The sequence below is a fragment of the Pinus tabuliformis genome, chromosome Q (genome assembly GCF_031772625.1).
Source record: "Pinus tabuliformis cultivar Carrire ecotype Pingquan chromosome Q, CPIR1, whole genome shotgun sequence".
Classification (NCBI taxonomy): Eukaryota; Viridiplantae; Streptophyta; class Pinopsida; order Pinales; family Pinaceae; genus Pinus; species Pinus tabuliformis.
The window spans coordinates 692017590-692037467 of NC_142296.1; the positions used below are offsets into that span (position 1 = coordinate 692017590).

Genomic DNA, 19878 nt, shown 5'->3' on the forward strand with positions numbered 1-19878 from the left:
TTTCCTGGTCATCAATTATGCATATATCCATCTTCATATATTCCTCTTCTTCCCTTCAAATCTACATCACATAAGCTTCATATATGTTTATCCTATTGCTACTTTTCCTTCTTGCTGCTCCTTTTCCTTTGTTGTTCCTATTGTTTCTTTGCCATCACCTTCATCTTTTGTTTTCAAATATCCCTACAATATACCTTTATTCTCATATGCCTTTTCTACTCATTTTCTGCTCCTTTTCCATCAATGACAATAATTCCATAAATTTCCCCCTTTGACATTGGTGGAAAAACACTCATCCTCCCCTTTAGTTTTGGGAAGTGTCCTACTTACCTCCCCCTTTGACATTAATCACAAGGGGTTGTGATTGCAAAAATTCTTATTTTCCTTCAGAATAGGTTCATCATCCATTTTTTCATCAAACCACTATCAAGATTAAGGTTTAGTAATATTACTGATTATGTGGCTTCATATCACCTTGTTCATATAGGTTTTTGAATTGTTAAAAGAATCCTAGGTTCATCATCCATTTTTTCATCAAACCACTATCAAGATTTAGGTTTAGTAATATTACTGATTATATGGCTTCATATCACCTTGTTCATATAGGTTTTTGAATTGTTAAAAGAATCCAACAGTAAATTTTCTTGGGATATTTTGATGCCTTGTGACACTATGAGCATTATATCATTCATGATTATGCATACACACAAAAAAAAATCCAAAGCAACAGTTGTACCCTGCATCTCCACTATTTCTCTATATCCTTTGGAAGCAAGATCAACAACATACATTAGCCTTATTTTTTTTATACAATATTCATGAACAAGACCACAACTTTTAAATAATTTGGAATTTGCATATTGAGGCTCCTAATAAGAATCTAATATTGTGAGTGATATTTACGATATACCAATGAATGCTATCTATCTCTCTTTAGTTGTGCCACAACATACATATCAAGTAAGTTGCACTGGAACATATCAGGTGTTTTAACAAATTCTATAATGGTCCTCATAACTTCCATTTTTTTCTCCTCATTTAATGTGTACGCATTCTCACCATTAAAGGTTTTAAAGTACTTCAAAAGAAAGGAGTAAGATTCTTTGCTAAGCCTTTATTATCTTTCAAAATTTTGGAAATAACAAAAAAAAAAAAATAGTTCTCGCCGTGTATTCTTTGCAACAATGGATTCTTTCAAGAATGTATCCATATTTTTGAAATGAGGAATGATAAGATCTACAATTTTCCCATTAGCTTCCATCTTAAGAGTTCTCTTGTAAACCAAGAGTTTTCTAAATGACTTGTCGAGAACATTGTACAGATTGAAGAGTACTTTCAAGCACAAAGCATGTTTGTCACTGGGTTGTTGATTGAATTTTGTTACTGTCTAGTCATCTTCCTTTCACCATACAAACTTGGGCTTCATCAACGTAGTATATCATTTTAACTAATGCAACTTCAGGCCATGCGTTAGATCACACCATGTCTGTAGTGAAACGAGCCACAACAAGAGTGGAATCCTCATCCCAAGTGTCTATGAGTGTTGCCAATAGTGCAAGCAAGTTGTAGTTGGAGTTGAACGAGTATACGGTGGGGATTATTTTAGTACACTACAATAATAGATCCTCAAATCCCCTTAATTATTTATCTAATTCAATTTACTAGGAGAAGCATGAAGCTTGTCTACTACACTGCAGAAATTATCCAACCAATATTCAAAAGGCATGGAATCCAACCCATTCTCAAAGGCCTCATAGCGACATTACAATGCTTCAACATTATACCTTGTTTGCAATGTTGTTAGAAACCCAATCCAAACCTTCATACAATCCTTCACCATAAGTAGGACGGGTACACTAGATATACCATTAATGTTGACGTAAAGAATACAGGACAAGGTTAACAGTTATCTGAGCAGCATCCATTGCTTTGGGAAGATATTATTTGTTTTCAAATACAAGGAGAACAACATATGAAAACTCATTTTCATTCAGTGTATTATGAAATTAAACTTTTTCTTCAACAACACAGTTCCTGTTATTACAGCAGCATCAAGGCCCACCATCAGAATATGCATTTCCTTTCTGGAAAACTTGCGCTGAAAACAACTTGGTGAACATGAGCCCCATCTTGCCAAACTGAGAGAAAACCAGATATTTTATAAAATCACAGACCCTGGTGATGAAGAGCTCGTTTCTGCAGAGGCTTGAAATGAATGAATATTGGTTGTCCATTAAAACAATGATATATCTGCCATTGTAAAATATATCGCTCCGACCAACGACAATAGAATGAATACCAATTTATATTCAACGATAATATCGTTCAACTATAATATCACCCTTCCAGTGACAATATCCTATATATATATATATATATATATATATATATATATATATATATATATATATATATATATATATATACACATGAACATGAACATGTTACCATTCAAAGAGAATATGAGGCTGCATTGTATCTATGGTAATATCAGACAACAGAACTTTAATATACATATATTAACGCTCTAGCTCCATATATAATACCATAGATGATGATCAAACTATATATAATATCATATTAACGCTTCAGCTCAATATGTAATACCATATATTAATGCTCCAGCTCCATAGATTAACGGTCCAACTCCATATATAATACCATATACACTGACCATTGTTAAAAAAATGCAATCATGTAATGCAATATACAGCACCGCTATACTGCAATATATACTATAATCATAATATTTGGATGTGCATTTAAGCTTAGAACTATATTTTCGTATATCTAACTTTCGAGGAATGGGCCCTTCCTTCTATTTTGATGTTGAGGCGACTGAATGACTTGGTCGTATTTCTACTGTCAGGTGTCATCTTTATTTTATTCGTTGATCGATGGGAACCTTTAGAAGGGTTTAAATGCATGCATCGACCAAGATAATATTCCCATGCGATAATCTTTAACGGTCCTAATCCTGCAATAATCTTCCCATGCGATAATCTTTAACGGTCCTAATCCTGCAATAATCTTCCCATGCGATAATCAGCCGTCCTAATCATGTATAAACTTCGTCAAATTATATTTGCTACCGATGTATATCACCAACATATAGTTTGTATAGCTGCAAATGATAAGCACAATGTGTAAGAAAGAAAGGTGTTCATTATCTGGTTCTTATTGCAATAATTCTAACACTATTATGGAGAATCAAGCATCCAAAAGACATGTCTCTTTACCAGAAGGATATTGTTAATGGGCCAATCATATAGAAGCGGTGTTTCCAAAAGATTAGAGAACAGTGAACTGGCCATATTAAATACCAACAAAGAACATGATATCATATTCGCATATATGACAAACTCATAATATAATGCCAATCCTAGTGCAATGGATTAATTCCAATGCACAATATAATATAATATAGGTTGCCACCATGTATTTAAACAAAACCATGATACGCTATGATGTACTGAGAAATATACGCTATGATAGGCAAGCACTCCACTCACTCATGATATGTTACACAAAACCATTATAATATGAATGCTTCCATGATATGCTACATAAAACCCTTTCCCATGAGAAAAGAAACGAAAAAGAAAAGAATTACCATGTAGTGTCAACCATTGAATGCTTTTCATGACCTATATCTAACCATATATATCAAATCCATAACCCAATGCACTGCTACCATAATATGATATCCTTTTCTCTGCCACCATTATATCCACCGTAACATAATACGATAAGGCTATAGAATATGTAATGTTTCATCTCAGGTTTTTCTCAGATTGTGTTACATAATACGTTTCGAATATGAGATTCTCTAGGTCTGGCATAATAGTGAATATAATAATGATATTCACTGTTCTCTAATCTTTTAATGGAACAGAATGGCACACAGGGAGAAAAAGCACTAGACCCTCAAAGGGAAGACCAATTTAGGCAGCAGGAAAGGCCACAGCTGGAAGTTAGTCGCAACAAAAGAACTCATGGATCAGAAGGATCAGAATCCGACAAAGAACCACCAGTGAACACACAAGAATACACACAGGCCATCATTGTTCCCCCTTCCGACTCTCAGGGTTGGCCTAGGGTGGAGAAGAAGAAAGGCAGAAAAGTATAGGCTTGATGTAATTGTTAACTTATTTTTATATTTTTTTTAACAGTGTACTCGTCCTATTCATGGACAGCTATCTGCATATGCTCAAAGCATCTACAAAATGTAATTTATTTCAATATAAATATAAATTGCGACAGCTATCTGCATATGCTCAAAGCATCTACAAAATGTAATTTATTTCAATATGAATATAAATTGCGACTTTTTTCCACGTGAAAAAACACAACAAGTGCGATGATATGTCAAAATGACACCGCCCCGTAGGATCTTGACACATATCTATTGTTGGAATATTGATATAATAATGAAATTTGTTGACATAATAAACCTTTTCTGAGGAATCTGGACCATTAATATGAACATTTTTCTAATTATTATGAATGTTGGCAACCTTTTGCCAATGCATTGAAAGGTCCCACTCGATATCAAACGTTGGCAATAAAGAGTGCATTAAACATTGGGAATGATATTATGCTACATTAAATGTTGTTATAAATGTAACACTACTTATAATGTAAAGGGTTATAACATCAGATATCTGTACCCCTGTTTACTGGCCCTCTATCCATTTTTCCTCTGGTAGCTATCATGTGTTACCTGTCATCTCTCGACATCCTCTTCATCTCTTTGCTGGTGTGAAGATAAAATCCTCTCTTTATGATAAAGTGCCTCAGGCTAAATTTTCTATTAGCAACAGCCAGCAAATCCCTATACTTTTGTTTGAGATTGTACACTGAATTCCACAAAAAAAAATGTTGTGAGGTCTTTTGGAGAACTGGATTCACCAGTTTGCGTACATGCATTGATGAGTACAATGTTGAGTCATATCTAAATGGCGTTGTTAAGTGTAAGCATTTCTCTTAGAAGTTGGGATTTTCCAAAACTTATCGATCCCACTACACCCGGTCCAAAATTCCTGAAATTTTATTTTCACATCTATGAAAATGCACACCAATCACAGCACATATTTCTACCCTCCTTTTTTTAAAATCTTTACTAAGGGAATGCCTTATCCCGAAAGTATAAGTGGGTTAAAAAAATAATATAGGTGTATTATTCCAATTCTTAACACATTGAAGCGTCTCCTGATATTTAGACATCCACTTCCTTTGGTTGTGTTAAAAGATTCATGAATTTGCAAGAATCAAAATATTTGGAGCAAAAATGCTATGGTATGTAGATTCATTTCCTTTTGCAGCAACCTTGCATTTAGAAGATCGACATCATCAGCTAGTTTGAAACTTCTTATTGTCCATGTGGTAGATTCATCTTCACTTATGTGTAGAGATATTCTATTTTTTTATTATCATAAAGATGTGCCAAACACTTATTCAAAAGATTAATGGCATGGTTAAAGAGGAAAAATGACGCATTCACATCTTGGCTTACACAAACATTTTTATTACATATTTAAGACTTAAATGTCCATGGTAGCCTTAGATATTTTTTATAACTAATACTGAAATTTAAAAAACTCTGCTGTCATAGTCTTCAAGGAACATTATTCTGGTTAATGACCCTTGAGGTGTTTTTTCTCTTAGACTGCTTGAATTCTTCTTCTTTTGGTTTCTTGAGCAGCTCCCCCTGGCTATGATCACTTCATTTTGTTATTCAAGTATCAAGTTGCTCCTTTTTCTTCCTCTTCCATACCTTAGTTGTCTGCCTTTTGTTGTTGTCTGCATTTCTTTTTGGATTATTGTTTGGTATGCTTGGAGTTGCTTCTATTTTTTATCTAGAACTCTTTTGGGCATTTTCCAGTTTGAAGTCTTTGGATTTGTGTCCAAGATTGCTACACAAATATCACCTTATTTAACCAAGATATGGGAGAAATGGTGTGTGTACTCTTGTGCTCTTATTTGCATGGAATTTACATTCAATGTAGGTCCAAATTCATTGCACAAATAACAGTAACCATGGAAGTGTTTTGTGTACCTGATGTATGGTTGTCTTTTTTGTTTTCTTATGTGACATGGCCTTCTTTTTTGCTGCATCTTCCACTAAATAAAATTGTTTTGCTTTATCTTACATTTTGTTGCTACATGACCATCTTCATGGCAAGAAAAACATTTGATGTCTTTCAAGGGAGAAAGGAATCTCCTTTGAGATCTTTGAAATTTGTTAAACTCATCTCTAGGAGGAAGTGACCTTTTTGTAAAAATCATTTTCTTCAACTCATTCTTTGGATCTTGTTGTTTCTTCTTGGTTTTGTTTGATTCTTTTTTATTCACACTTCTTATACCTTCCTCTAATGGTATTTTCAGGGATGCTTCAATATCCTCTACTACTACCTTTAAGCTACTACTCTTTCCTTCTAAGTCCTTCATGGATGCAATCTCCTCTCCTAGTTGCTTACACAACTTGTTCTTTTCACCGAAATCTCTTCTATATGAAATCATTTCATACACTAATCTTTCACACCGTAGCTACTTCTCCTTTAGCTAATTATTCATCATCTCCTCTATTCTCTATGCCTCTTCAAGATGTGATCTAGGTGGATATTGTTGGCCTCCTGCCTATTCCACTTAAACCCCCAACATTGTCTCTTTCATTTTTTCAGTTTCCTTAATTGTAGCACAATTTACTATTTTTGGTAGTTTTTCAGGTCCTAAACGTTGGGGGTCGTTTTAAGGCCCTAAGCCACGTTTTTAGGGAAAACAGAGAGACTAGAAAAGCCCCAAACCACTTTTCTTATTTCCTTTCAGCCTCTTCTTCGATATCTTCAAAACAAGGTATTACGTTAGTCAAATGGAGATCGTATGCCAAAGTTATGACCCTGGGAAATTGATGTACAAATTTACCCAAACTGGGCCCACAATTTTGGTGCTTCATCTCCTAGGGTTAGGTTTTTGGATGTTTAGGGTTTTTTATTATTTCTCAATAATAAATAGGACTTTAAACCTCAATGAAACATAGTTTAGAGCCATGTAGCCGCCACATCTCCTCTAAGAGATAAGCTACCATCGCCCAAGCTAGTTTATTCCATTATGTTTGTAAGCATATTTCAGTATTTTGATATTAATAAAATGATATGTTATTTATGTCGCATATCTGTATTTATGGTTATATCTTCTCTTTCTCTGTTTTTTTTCCTTTGCATGTCCCGAGCAAGGTCAAGGTATAAGGAGTTAGGGATCGAACTAATTGAACCTTTGCAAGGCCAGCCTCACAAACTTCGACGACCTTCCATTGAGGAAGAAAAGAAAGATGAGGGGGTAGGAGATCCTTTCAAAATATTTCTCAAGGAAGCTCTCGAGCGGCAAAGGAATGCAATGATGGTAAATTTTCCCATATCCTTCAACGACTACCCACAGGCGACACATCTTCATCCGTCAGCCACTCTTGAGGCACCACTCCTTTTAAGGTACAAATTAACTTTGACATTCCCATATTTTATGTCCAGATAGATGTAGACGTCGTAGACAAATGGTTGAATCTACTCGAAGCATATTTGTTAGTTCATGAATTTTCCAATCGGGAAAAGATTACTTTTGCACTTCTCAAGGCCACCCCACACGTCAAGGATGGGTGGGAAACCTACTGTGAACAAAAGGAAGACAGGGAATCCTTATTGTTTTTAGCCGCACCCACTTGGGATTATTTCTGAGTGTTGACTTAGTGGGCCCTAACCGAGGTTTAGAGTTAAGTTTTCCAAACAAATCCCCACACTACTGGCCCTTTCCACATCAATCCATGGAACGCAGACTGAAGTCTCACCCGAAGCAGTATGGGGGGGTGCTTGAACCAAGTTTCCGCACCTAGAGATGATTATGATGTCGTTTTATGCCCTAAACCTGCCTTCACGTACATCGATAAGCCCTTGAGGCTTATCGATATAACTCCCTCTTACCAGCCTCTAGGCCTTCACGAAGGTCTATGACTATCTTTCGCAGACCCTAAACATGTGAATCAACCACTTATGCACCTCTATAATCACTCCTAAGTTTGTTATTACCCAGATCGGCTTAAGTGTCTGATATTTTTAGCATGCATTAAGATATTCTTCGTGTAAACAAATATTATTACTTACGTTCATATAACAATGTAAACCATGCATAATCGCGCATCAATATAGTATTAAATCATAAACCCAATATTCATCATGAAATAAACGCATTCATTAATAACAGAAGTAAATGGACAAAACACAGATCTTTCCAAAATATTCTCTTTATTGATACTTCAGATTTAATTGTAGACTCAAGACTACCCTGCACACTTAGCTATAGGGGTCCGCGCACTCAACTGCGAACTATACTCTAGGCCTTTGCGCACACAGCTGTAGAGCCTCTCTTCTACTCTAAGACTCTTCACTCTTCACTTCTAATGACCCATTACATCAACTATGAACTTAACTGAACTTCCCTAGACTCTCTAAGGCTCTCCTTTTTATACAATCCCATTGTCCGCAAACCATGAGTAGGTTTATACAAGCTTACACAAGTTACATAAAAGAAGGGAAAATCCCTTTATGACACTTACCATCTACATGTTCCGCGACCATAACTTGCGAAGACTTTACACTTTACATCACAAAAACTTGGGCGTTTGCCCCAAAATTGACCATAGAGGACCCTGTCCCAACAACCCCCAACACAAATATTGTGACTCGCCCTCAAGTCACTCTCTTGACGCGAAGATCTTGTTGCAGAGACCTGCCAGTTCAACATGCACTACTGCTACCTCAGTCGCACTCTTCATGGCTGCCTGTTTCCTCGGTGACTCGTGCACCAAAAGCACCTTCTTCTGTTTATACTTCTTTGGCTTGGGAGCCTCTCTTGGTGGGCAGGCTTCGGCCTAGGAAACCTTGGTGCCTTAGGCATTGTTGCTGGATCCTCCCTACTCATGACCTCAGGGGCAGCTCCCTCACAGGCGATAAAACCCCTAGTACTAGCAGTCTTAGCTGGTGCAGACATGAAGTTGTTAATGAGGTTCTAGGTTTCCTTAGGTAACCTATCAAACACAAAACTAGAAATCAAGTCCTCAAAGATCTCATGGTTCATGCGCAATAGATATCATAGCACATAAATTCTCAGATTGCAAAGTGTTTCTCGTTGCACAACCATCTGTAATTTATAGGCAATTTCGAATTCAAATTCAACCGTTCCCCCCAAAATTCGTCCATAAATGCGAGGTTGGCAGCGGATTTCCAAATATTTCACACTTGATTTCAGCTTTAAATGCCTTAAACATCGATCGTTCGCTCCTCTTAACCGTCTACTGGCAGTTAGGTCATGAACAGTGACAATAACGCTCACTTTCTAGCTACGCTACGCGGTCTCTCGTCCTACAGCGTAGCTCCCTTCACGCGTCTATTAGCACTGTGACACCCTTCTATTCCATGCAGTCGCCTCATTGCACAAATCTACAACCCGAATAGTGTATTTTATAGTCCCGTGCCTCCTTGCATCTCCCTACAGTGCTAAGATTATGCTACCATCATATAGTCATTTGGTCAGATCCCCAGTGTATGGCTTCAATCGACTGCCATTTACCTTTCCGGGAAATGGATCTCCATTCAATTTCACAAGATGAACTGCTCCACCATCGGTAATCTCCTTCATCACATATGGCCCCATCCAACGAGTTAGAAATTTGTTTGGAAATTTATCAAATTTGCTATCATATAACAGAACTAAATCTTTTACCTTGAAGGTGCATAGTTTGATGTGTCGATCGTGCCATGCCTTTTCACACTCCTTCTAAACTTGTTGATGGAATCCAGCCAAGAATATATCTTCCTCCAACTCTATCAGTTGCGTGAGCCTCTCTTCTAAGGATTCGCAGTCCATTATCCTTGTGAATGCTGCTATGCGTAGACTAGGTACAATGTTTTCCATTGGCATCATGACTTCTATGCCATAGACCAGCCTGAAAGGTGTCTATCCAGTCAACTTCTTACAAGTAGTTCTATAGGCCCTTAACACCACTGGTACATGCACGTCCCAATCATTCCTTTGCGCATTGCAAACCTTTGTTAGCTTATTCTCCAATATCTTATTAAACACTTCCATTGTCTCATTAGCCTGAGGATGATATGGCATGCTTTTTTTTATGATACACTTGGAATTCTTTCGTCACCACGCTGATCGTTTCATTAGGAAAGTGCATACTGTGATCACTCATCAAAATCCTCAGGCAACCAAACTTGGTCAACACATATTGAAACAAGAACTTCACTATTGTTTCCCCTATACAATCTTTTACAGGCTGCGCCTCTACCCATTTGGTTAAATACTCAGTCACGGTGATGATATACCGTGCACTCGTCTTCTTTCCTGGAGGCTGAATCAGCCCTACAAAATCAATTTCCCACTTTTCAAATGGCTACAATGATACTTGTGGATTTAGAGGTAGCTCATCCCTCCGTGATGGCCTGCCCGTCCTCTGACATGCATCGCATGCCCTACAATATGCTTTCGAATCCTTATGCAATGTTGGCCACCACAACCCAGCGTGTAAAATCTTCTGCGTTGTTGCCTTTCCTGCATAATGGCCTCCCACAGCTCCTCCATGAGCTTCAGCTAGGATACTGCTTCGTTCAAAATCAAGCACATAGCGTCGCAGTATCTCGTCTGATCCCATTTTATACAAATGACCTGCAATCACAGAGAAGTCTGCCGCATGCACCACTAATTCCTTCTTCTGTTGACTAGTGTATCCCTCTAGAGCTATTCTCGTAGTCAGGAAGTGGATGATGTATGAAAAATGATTGTCTACCATGTGCACCGCAAAGAGCTGCACATTAGGTAGTCCTTCCTCCAAATTAATGGGCTCCTCACCTGTTTCAGTGCGCGATAGATTATAGAGTCCTACATTAAATTTCCCTCACTTCACAATGAATACAAAATCATACTCCTGAAACAACAACAACCATTTGCATATTTTCCCCCCAACACAGGCTTGTTGACTAGGTACTTTAAGGTAAAATGGTCTATGTACATCTTAAAGTGTCCACCTAGCAGGTAATGGCTGAACTTCTGGAGCGCATAAATGATAGCCAACCCTTCACGCTCTGTCATCGAATAGTTCTTTTCAGCCTTCGATAGCTTCCTTCTTGCAAATGCTATCGGGTGATCCAGCTCTCCTTCACCAGCTTGTGTCAGTACTGCTCCCAACATAATACATGATGCATCTACATGCACATGAAATTCCTTCTTCCAATTCGGGAATACTAGGATCGGCACGGTGACCATTTTCTCCTTTAACGCATCCAAACTCCACTGACATTCTTCATTCCAATAGAATGTAGCGTCCTTCTTCAACAGTTTTTCCATCGACACGATGATTTGAGCATAAATCTTGATGAACTTTCAATAATAACCAGTATGACCCAGTGTTGCGCACAACTGTTTAACACTTCTTGGCACCTCCAAATTAATAATAATTGTGATCTTAGCTGGGTCCACCATTAATCTTTGCTTGCACACTATGTGACCCAATGAGATTCCAAAAGGGATGCAAAATAAACACTTCTTCAAGTTTAACGTGATCTAATATCTCCGACACGTATCCAGAATCAAGTGCAAACTAGATCCATGGCGTTTGACCAGTCCAAACACCATCCAATCATCAAAGTATACCTCCAAAAACTTGTGAATGAACTCTTTGAATGCCGCAGTGAATACGCGTGAAAATATTTCTGGTGCATTCTTTAGTCCAAAATACATTACTATATACTAGAAGCATCCCCACTCGATCGTGAAGGTCATCTTACTCCTGTGTTCCAACACGATCTTGATCTGATGGTACCCCGAGAAACCAACAGTGAATGAATATGCTTCCTGTCCTCCTACATTATCCAGCACTTCATCAGTGAATGGAGTTGAAAAGGATCATGTAAGCAAGCATCATTTAGCTTCCTGATATCTACACATATCCTTATTTCATATTTTTGCTTCTTTTCCTAAACAACCATAGGACTTACCCAGTCGGACTCCTCTACTGGTTAAATGGTACCTGTTGCCAACATTTTGTCCAACTCCAAGTGAACCTTTTCCTTATACTTAGGATTAAGTTGATATGACCGCTACTTCACAGGCTTCACGTCTAGTTTCAACATTATCTTCATTACTCCTAAATCCCCTATTATCCCTTTCAGGTATAAAAACTTTGTAGGGAACAAATCCTGGTACTCACGAAGAAACTTAGTGACCTTATCCACCGTAGTATCATCCCAGTAGTCCCCTATCTTCAAAAGCTTTGGCTCCGCCTCTGTCCCAATGTTCACTTGTCGCGTTTTCAGCGATGTGGTGATATCTGGATTCTCTATCTGTGGCCCCTGAACTTCACGGTGACCTTTTGTCTCTAGGATATTAATGTTGCTTGGATCCTCCTCTTCTTCTTTAGTAGTCATATTGTAGCACTCGAACGCATGGCGTAGATGGGTGGTCCAATTTGCCTGAATCAAATCCAAGGGATCATGCAGGATTCTAAAGATCGTTTCTTTGACATCCTACAGCGCTTCATTAATGCACTCAAATCCATATTCAAAGCTGAATGTCATCAAGAATCCCTGTCTCAAAACATCCCATTCGTCTGTGCCATGGTGGAGCTCTGTTTCCAAGTACCAATTCATTGGTATTACATGTAAAGTGTGACAGAACAAATGCACCCACTCTAGTTCTTGTTCTACTCCATAAGCATAAGTCCATTTTTCCAAGTGGTCGCGTAGATCACTCCTTCCATCATATTTCTCTGTCAATCATACCTTTGGGTGACCAAACCGCACCCTCATCAGTCTTTTGTATTTGCGCCATCCATCGAAATTGTCTTTATGCGTACCCCACCATCTTGTAGGTGTAGCACGCAGTGCCAAGTCCAAGGCTTGGAAGCGATGCTTCTATGGCACTTCCCTTTCAAATGCATCCAAAAATTTATCAACATCAGTTAAACCATCATAATAAGGTAGACTTCTTACCTCTGATGATACGCAGTGTAGCGATTTGGTCATCATGTTACATCATAGCGTAGACACTTCGTGCAATCTATTCTACTAGTGTTCCAATTCCTCATCTGAATTTGATGTGCAGGAGATTTTTCGGTCCCATGCAATACATCCATCAGCTATCAGATTCACCCAATCTTGATCTCGCATCGTTTTCTTATAAATTTGGTCCAAAACATTGTCACTTTCATAATCGCGGACCGGTTCAGTTTAGCATAGTCCTTTTGCAGGGTCCAAAGGTACTACTACGTGGAGCAATTTTCGTTCAAATGACATCATCTACTTCTTCAAATTGATCAACCCATTCATTTCAATAGCCTAGTCGATCCCAAGGTGCGCGGGGTAGGGATTACTATCATTGATAATCTTTATCACTTCGAAATCCTCCAATTCACTCGCGCCTTCAATATCAATTGTCACTCCCTGCAATATTCCCATGGGGATAATCTTTTGCTAATTTTCCATCCTCAATTGAATAGGAGACCACCGTAGCATAGGTCTCCCCATTCTCTCCCATGTTTGTTTCGGCAAAACTTTCGCATTTGACCCAAGATCTAAAATAACTTGTTCCATTTCATATTCTCCTATTTGCGCGGTGAGCCTCATCTCACGCCTTGTTCTTGCCTTATGTTTACCAATCTTCCTGACCATGTGCAGTCCCTCCGGAGCATTACCAACACATTTATTGATCAACTCTTGTAATCCTTTTACAGCCTTGCTATCACATAGAAGCTTCATACAAGCCTCCAAAAAGGTAGTAAGCATGGATGGGTCCATTTCTTCAGACTTCTTATCCCGACTTCCTGAGGTAGAAGCCTCAGCGAACCTTTTCTTCACTTCCATGAAGGTTTCTTTCGCGCACTCTAGATTAAAGATGACCTCCTTCTTTGGAGCTTTGCGGACCCATTCACTTTCTTCAAGCTACTTTCCCTTATCTTCGCTAGTCATCATTCCACTATGCAGCACAATATTCACATTAGGATCCTCTTCAATGGGATCAACCCTCATCATCTCCAGGTTCTAGGTAGGTTGCTGAGGCTTCGTTCCCTTTTCATGCATCTTAGCTATTAATACATGGCAGTCTTATGTCGCGTCGTCAAACTGAGTACAGTATCGATACGACAGGTGCGTCTCGTTCGTATATTCTCTCGCGTAGTGTCTTGATCCCCCACAATTGTAGCAAATAACTTGCCCCCACCCTCTCGTAGGTCCTCCTCCACCTCAACCTCATCCGTGCCGCTGATATCCTCCTCACGCTCCCCCAATGCCTTGATCCGGAGGCCGATTTTTTTTCTACATCTGATATGCGGGCATTCTCTCCATCATTAACTCGTAACTACGGCAATTGCACTCCTCGTGACCTACTGATTTGCATAAGTTGTAGAAGATTTGTTTCAGTGTCTATACAAATTTCTGCAACAAGTGGCAATTATTTGTCACATATTTGCCAGCTACCTAACAGATAGCACACCATAGCGTGGGCCCCATACTTGGCTCTGCTTGGGCTTCCGACCTTAGAGGCATTGTTCCTCCTCCTACAACATAATTCATGAAGATAGGGCAATGATCTTTATCATGCCCCTGACTCTTACATTTCAAACACCAGACCTCTTCGCACACCTCTAGCCGAGCTGCTATATCCTTCTTCAAACATTGGAATTCTAGGAAAAGGTTCTTGAATTGGTGTCTCCCAAAGCAGCATCTTGAATTAGTGTCTCGTACAATCTCATCGTAATTTCTAGGGCCTCCACCTGGGTCCCAATCTTTTGCTGTGATAAAGAAACCCTTAGATGAGGCAAGAGCAAAGCCACAAACCATTTGCAGTGCTGCCCATCCATAAGATTCATGTTAGCTTCACGGATATTGCACTTCAATCTCTGATCCATCTCCCAGGGTGTTTGTTGATCCCCTATTATGTCCCTATCACTATCAGTTCAATCCACATTTTGACCTCTTTTTGGTACTATGGAACCTACTTTTTGCTAAGTTTGCTATCCTAATCTAGTCCCAATCCCCATTCGAGGTAAATCTTCTTCTGATTTTTTTTGGTTGTTTGTTGGTATATTTAAGTGAATATAAGTAGCATATTCTTAAACTAACTTATTCTTGTAATTGAGTGTAGACTTCTCAGCAAAATGTGCAGGACTATACCAGAAGATGTGGTTAAGGAACCATGACTCTCTATTTCAATACTCAAAGTCCACATATGGATTGGTACTCAAACAATGCAATGGGCAAGGAATCACGCGCTGTTGGATGGGAAGATCGAGCCAACCACAAGTAGAACGCATCCAATCTCAAAATCTTCGCTCTCCTTCCTTTAGATACAGCATACACTAAGTTGGGGTTTTGTTACAAAGTTGTTCATCAATTTGAGCCAGCAGTTCAAACCAACTTGTTTTGAAGGAATAATATTGTTCAACTGTTATGAATTTCTATTTTTAAGTTTAGAGTCTAATTGTAATCAAATGCCTATAGAAGGCGGGGGTGTAATATGTCAAAGAGCATGCTGAACCTTTGAAATATTTTTCTGTGTAACCGTGACTTAAGTTCTAATAGAAGTTTGTTATGATTCTCTTGTTTTGAATTCCAGTGGAACGTGTTGAATGGGAAGTTGATGCTCATGTTTTAACTATGATTACAACTGTTTCGTTACTGTAAGTTTAAAACCCCCCAGGTGTGGCTGGGCCCACCCATCTGGGTTAGCTCTGTATTTTTCATTAACAGTGTCACTATGAATTAGTGCAATTAGTTTCCTTTTTCCATTATCAGTTAGTTTGATTGCGTTGTCTTATTTGATTGATTAGTCCATATAGCTATGTGAATAGTTTTGAGGTTCTTGTTATTGACATAGTGGAAATTAGATTTTGATGTGAACTTTGTGTGCCTTCCAAACTAGAGTTGTACCGTTACTTCAACATACTCTCATCTTAGACGCATCGTATGATCTCTTTCTAAATAGATGGCATTAGTACCTGTGGACAACGCTAGAATAAGTCTTTAAACTCCTTAACACAATCTTAATTGATTAAAGACAGGCTCGGTTTATCCGCCAATTCTACCTCTATTTCTCTGGAATGAATGACTCAAATAAATCCCTTGACTGAACTGTAGCATAGAGTAGGCAACCCAAAATAGGCGAATGTTGCATTGACTATTCAGGATGTTATGAATTGAATTAATGACCAAGGTAGGAAGTCACATTATTTTCACAGATGATTGATTGGAATTCGCTTCATTTCCGTTCATTCAACAAACTATCGGATCAATGTGTTGTGGGTTGGTAACAAAACATTGCGGGAACTATTTTTGTGTGATTATATACTGAAGACCAATTCTTTAGTTTACCTCCCCTACTCACGCAATTGCCAATTTCATTAGCCGACTGAAACGAGTGCTCTGCTCTTTTTTTGTGCAATAATTAGTCTCATTGAAAGATTGATCTTTTCTTAATTCATAAGGTTCCGGTTATCCACTATGTAGTTAAATCATTGCTTAAATTTGCAACAACATATTGGTTGTGAGTAAGGATATTCATAAGTCATGATTGATGTGATCCTAGAAATATTTAAGTATAGTTCCTTGAATTTGTGTGATTACATAACTAGGATCAGCATTAAGATTTCTTTCATTAATCAAATCCTGTAAGTAGCTGATTTGAAGATGGGACAATAAGTAAGTGGTAGAGTAATACGGAGTAAATCCTCCAAATTAGTACTTAAATCCTGAGTCTTGATAAGGGAACATTAAGTACAAGATGATTGTTTGATCAAAGCGCTGCTAGGACAGACTACTCATTTGCTTACAAGTTGGATGGTTATAAATTGCTTTAGGAATGAATTGTTATTCACAATCAAGAGTTCAATCAGTTGGGTAGTTATTAGTATAGGTTGTTTGGTTATTTCAAGTAAGAACTTCTATTACCGTAGGATGCTTGTTGAGGAATGATTGAGTGGATTTTCACATAAAAGTTTGGTACCAGCATTCAGAGATTTGATTGATACTATTTGGTGTGGATAAAAGTTTGTTTTCTAAAGATACATAGTTAAGTATAGATTTGAATATTGAAATTTGTAAAGGTTTTAGATTGAATTTGATTGTTGGGTTTGCTCTTGACAACTAGATGATTTGATTTACAAATAGTTATCACTCCATAAATTGTAAAAAGGAAATCATCAAACTCTGACCTAGCCTTGAACAAAGAGAGCACAAGGCAATTAATGTTTACGAACCCCAGGTTGACAATTAATATTAAGGGATTCAATCTAATCATTTAAATCTCACAACATTTTGGCGCCATTGCCAGGGAAGTTGTCATTTCTTATTCAGGTAACCATTATTATCAGAGTTTCAAGATCTTGCAGGACTGTCAGAGGGCGAATAGAGTATGGTAAGACGTGAGTGAAGAGCCACGCATCCACTTTTGTTGGGGTTGCTCCAACGTCTGACCGATCACTATTTATTCTTGATTTCTATTTTCCTTTATCTTTATGCATAGAAGTATAGGTAGACCTAGGGACAGTAAAGGTAGATTTATTTCAAATTCTAAATTTCCTACAACTTTTGGATCAATCAATATACCTATTCTAATCGCTCCTAATCGATATGCATATCTAAGACAAGAAGGAGGAAGTCTTGATGCCAACGTGGTTTCAGATCAGGAATTCTTTGATCGAGAAGGAAGGATCGTTCAACAGGTTGTCTTTGACAACCCTGTAGAAGAACCAGTAGAATAGCTAGACCCCTTGGATGAGCAGTCCACCAACATCTACCGCGTTCCAATACCCCGGTCCACACCATAATTATCAAACCCCAGCGAGTACCTATCACAAATATGGAACATGTAGATGGTGAGGACAAAAACCATGACGAACGCCACGAAGAAGGGGAAGGACCTAGATGGAATGTTAACCTGTTTGGAGGAAACCAAGAAGAAGAAGAAGTCACTTTCGAGTTCCCTATCTTGGATGTGACTCGTGACATCAACATGAAGAACATTCTGATGGCATCTCTACCACTATTCTATGGTAAATCATCCAAAGATCCCGAAGATTTTCTCTTTGAATTCTATATTTTATGTCGTAGTTATAATTACTATGAAGATGCACATAAACTCAAATTGTTTCCCACCACATTAAAAGACGCAACCCTTAGGTGGTTCATGAGTCTAGGGAAGCATACCATATACACATGGGGTGATATGAGGTCAACTTTTCTTAAAAAGTGTCAAGATTTCTGTAAGAGTAGGGACATTAGTGATATCCTTAGGATGCAGCAAAATGAAGACGAAAACCTAAAAGAGTATCATGAGAGATTCCTGTACAACTTTCATAAATCCCGTGGAAGCACCCTAGACCAAAAAATCATCAAAACTGTGTTCCTAAAAGGGCTAAGAGATGATTGCATAGAAACATTGAACTTGCTTAGTGGTGGGGACATTTACAAGAAATCCTTTGTTGAAATCATTGACCTTTTTCGTACCTACTCTAGAAGCCAAGCTAAAGTAGGTAAAAAGCTTCGTGAACTTTGAGACAATTCTCAATACTATGTGCAGAAGAAGACTGCAGCTAATGTTGTCACTAGAGTTGAGTTGGGGAATCTATTAGAGAATTTCAAAACTAACATCTTGAATATAATCAGTGACCAGCTTGAAACCATGAAAATAGACCAAAAGCATGAGGCTGAAAAGGTAGCCATGGCGATCTTTTGTCCCAAGTGTAAGCGTAAACATGCAGAGAGGAAATTTCCTATGAATTCCATAGAAGTTTGTGGAATCTGCACTCTAGAGCACCCAACCAAGAAGTGCCCATCACTCCTCAGTCTATAGGCCATTTACAAAGGCAATACTGAAACCCTTGACGAAGCTCAAACAGCTAAAAGACCCAACTGGAAAGGCCAGAGTCAGAGTTCGTTCCCAGACTTGAATTTTCAAGGATATTGCCAAACCCAACCTTGGACCTTTCTTGCATCCTACTCCCCTTGGGTTGCTCAACAATCACAAGGTACTTCTTGGAACCAGAATTGGAGAACAAGTGCTTATGTTACCAACTATCAACCCCCAATTCTACATGCCAACCCCAATTCTACATGCCTTATCCAAATATGTTGAGCACTTCATATAATCCATCCATGCAAACTTATTAGCAGGCATATAACCGTAACATGCATCAACAACCTACATAGCTGCCACCTCCTCTACATCAATTATTACCAATGCTTGCCAACACAACACCTCCTATACATCAATTATTACTTGCACCTACTAACACACCCCCTCGTAGACACCAGCTAATATAAAACCACCATGACCTACACTATTGCCTGCACAACCCATACCTAACCCAAATCACAACAGGACACCTCAACCTGTGTAAAACATAGATATCCAACCCTTTCCTACATACATGATCACTACCATTCCTATGAATGAAATCCAATTGCAGTCGGGAAAAATAGTGAGTAAAGGGAAATCGACTGTGGTTATTCAAGAAGAGGTGCCCTCCCCATCATCTGAAAAACATTCATAAAATGAAAACCAGCAAACAACAGAAAAAGAATTGATTGAACCACCATATGCAGAGAGACTAATAGTAAGGAAAGAAGAGGTCCCACTTGAATATGACCTAGAAAATGAGCTTAGAAATGTCTGTATTAAAATTCCACTTTTACAAGCAATCTGAGACATCCCTATATACACTAAAATTGTCAAGGATCTTTGCATCAAGAAACTAGGGAGAAAAGGGCATAAAAACCAGAATGTCAAAATTATGAGTCAAATGTCCACGATGATTTCAGATATGCCTACCAA

General features: G+C 38.3%; 1 pseudogene; it reads right to left on the reverse strand.

Annotated features, from left to right (window-relative positions):
- Positions 1-584: 584 nt before the first annotated feature.
- The window catches only part of LOC149221422 (uncharacterized), a 62351-nt pseudogene continuing 43057 nt past the window's right edge, over positions 585-19878 (reverse strand).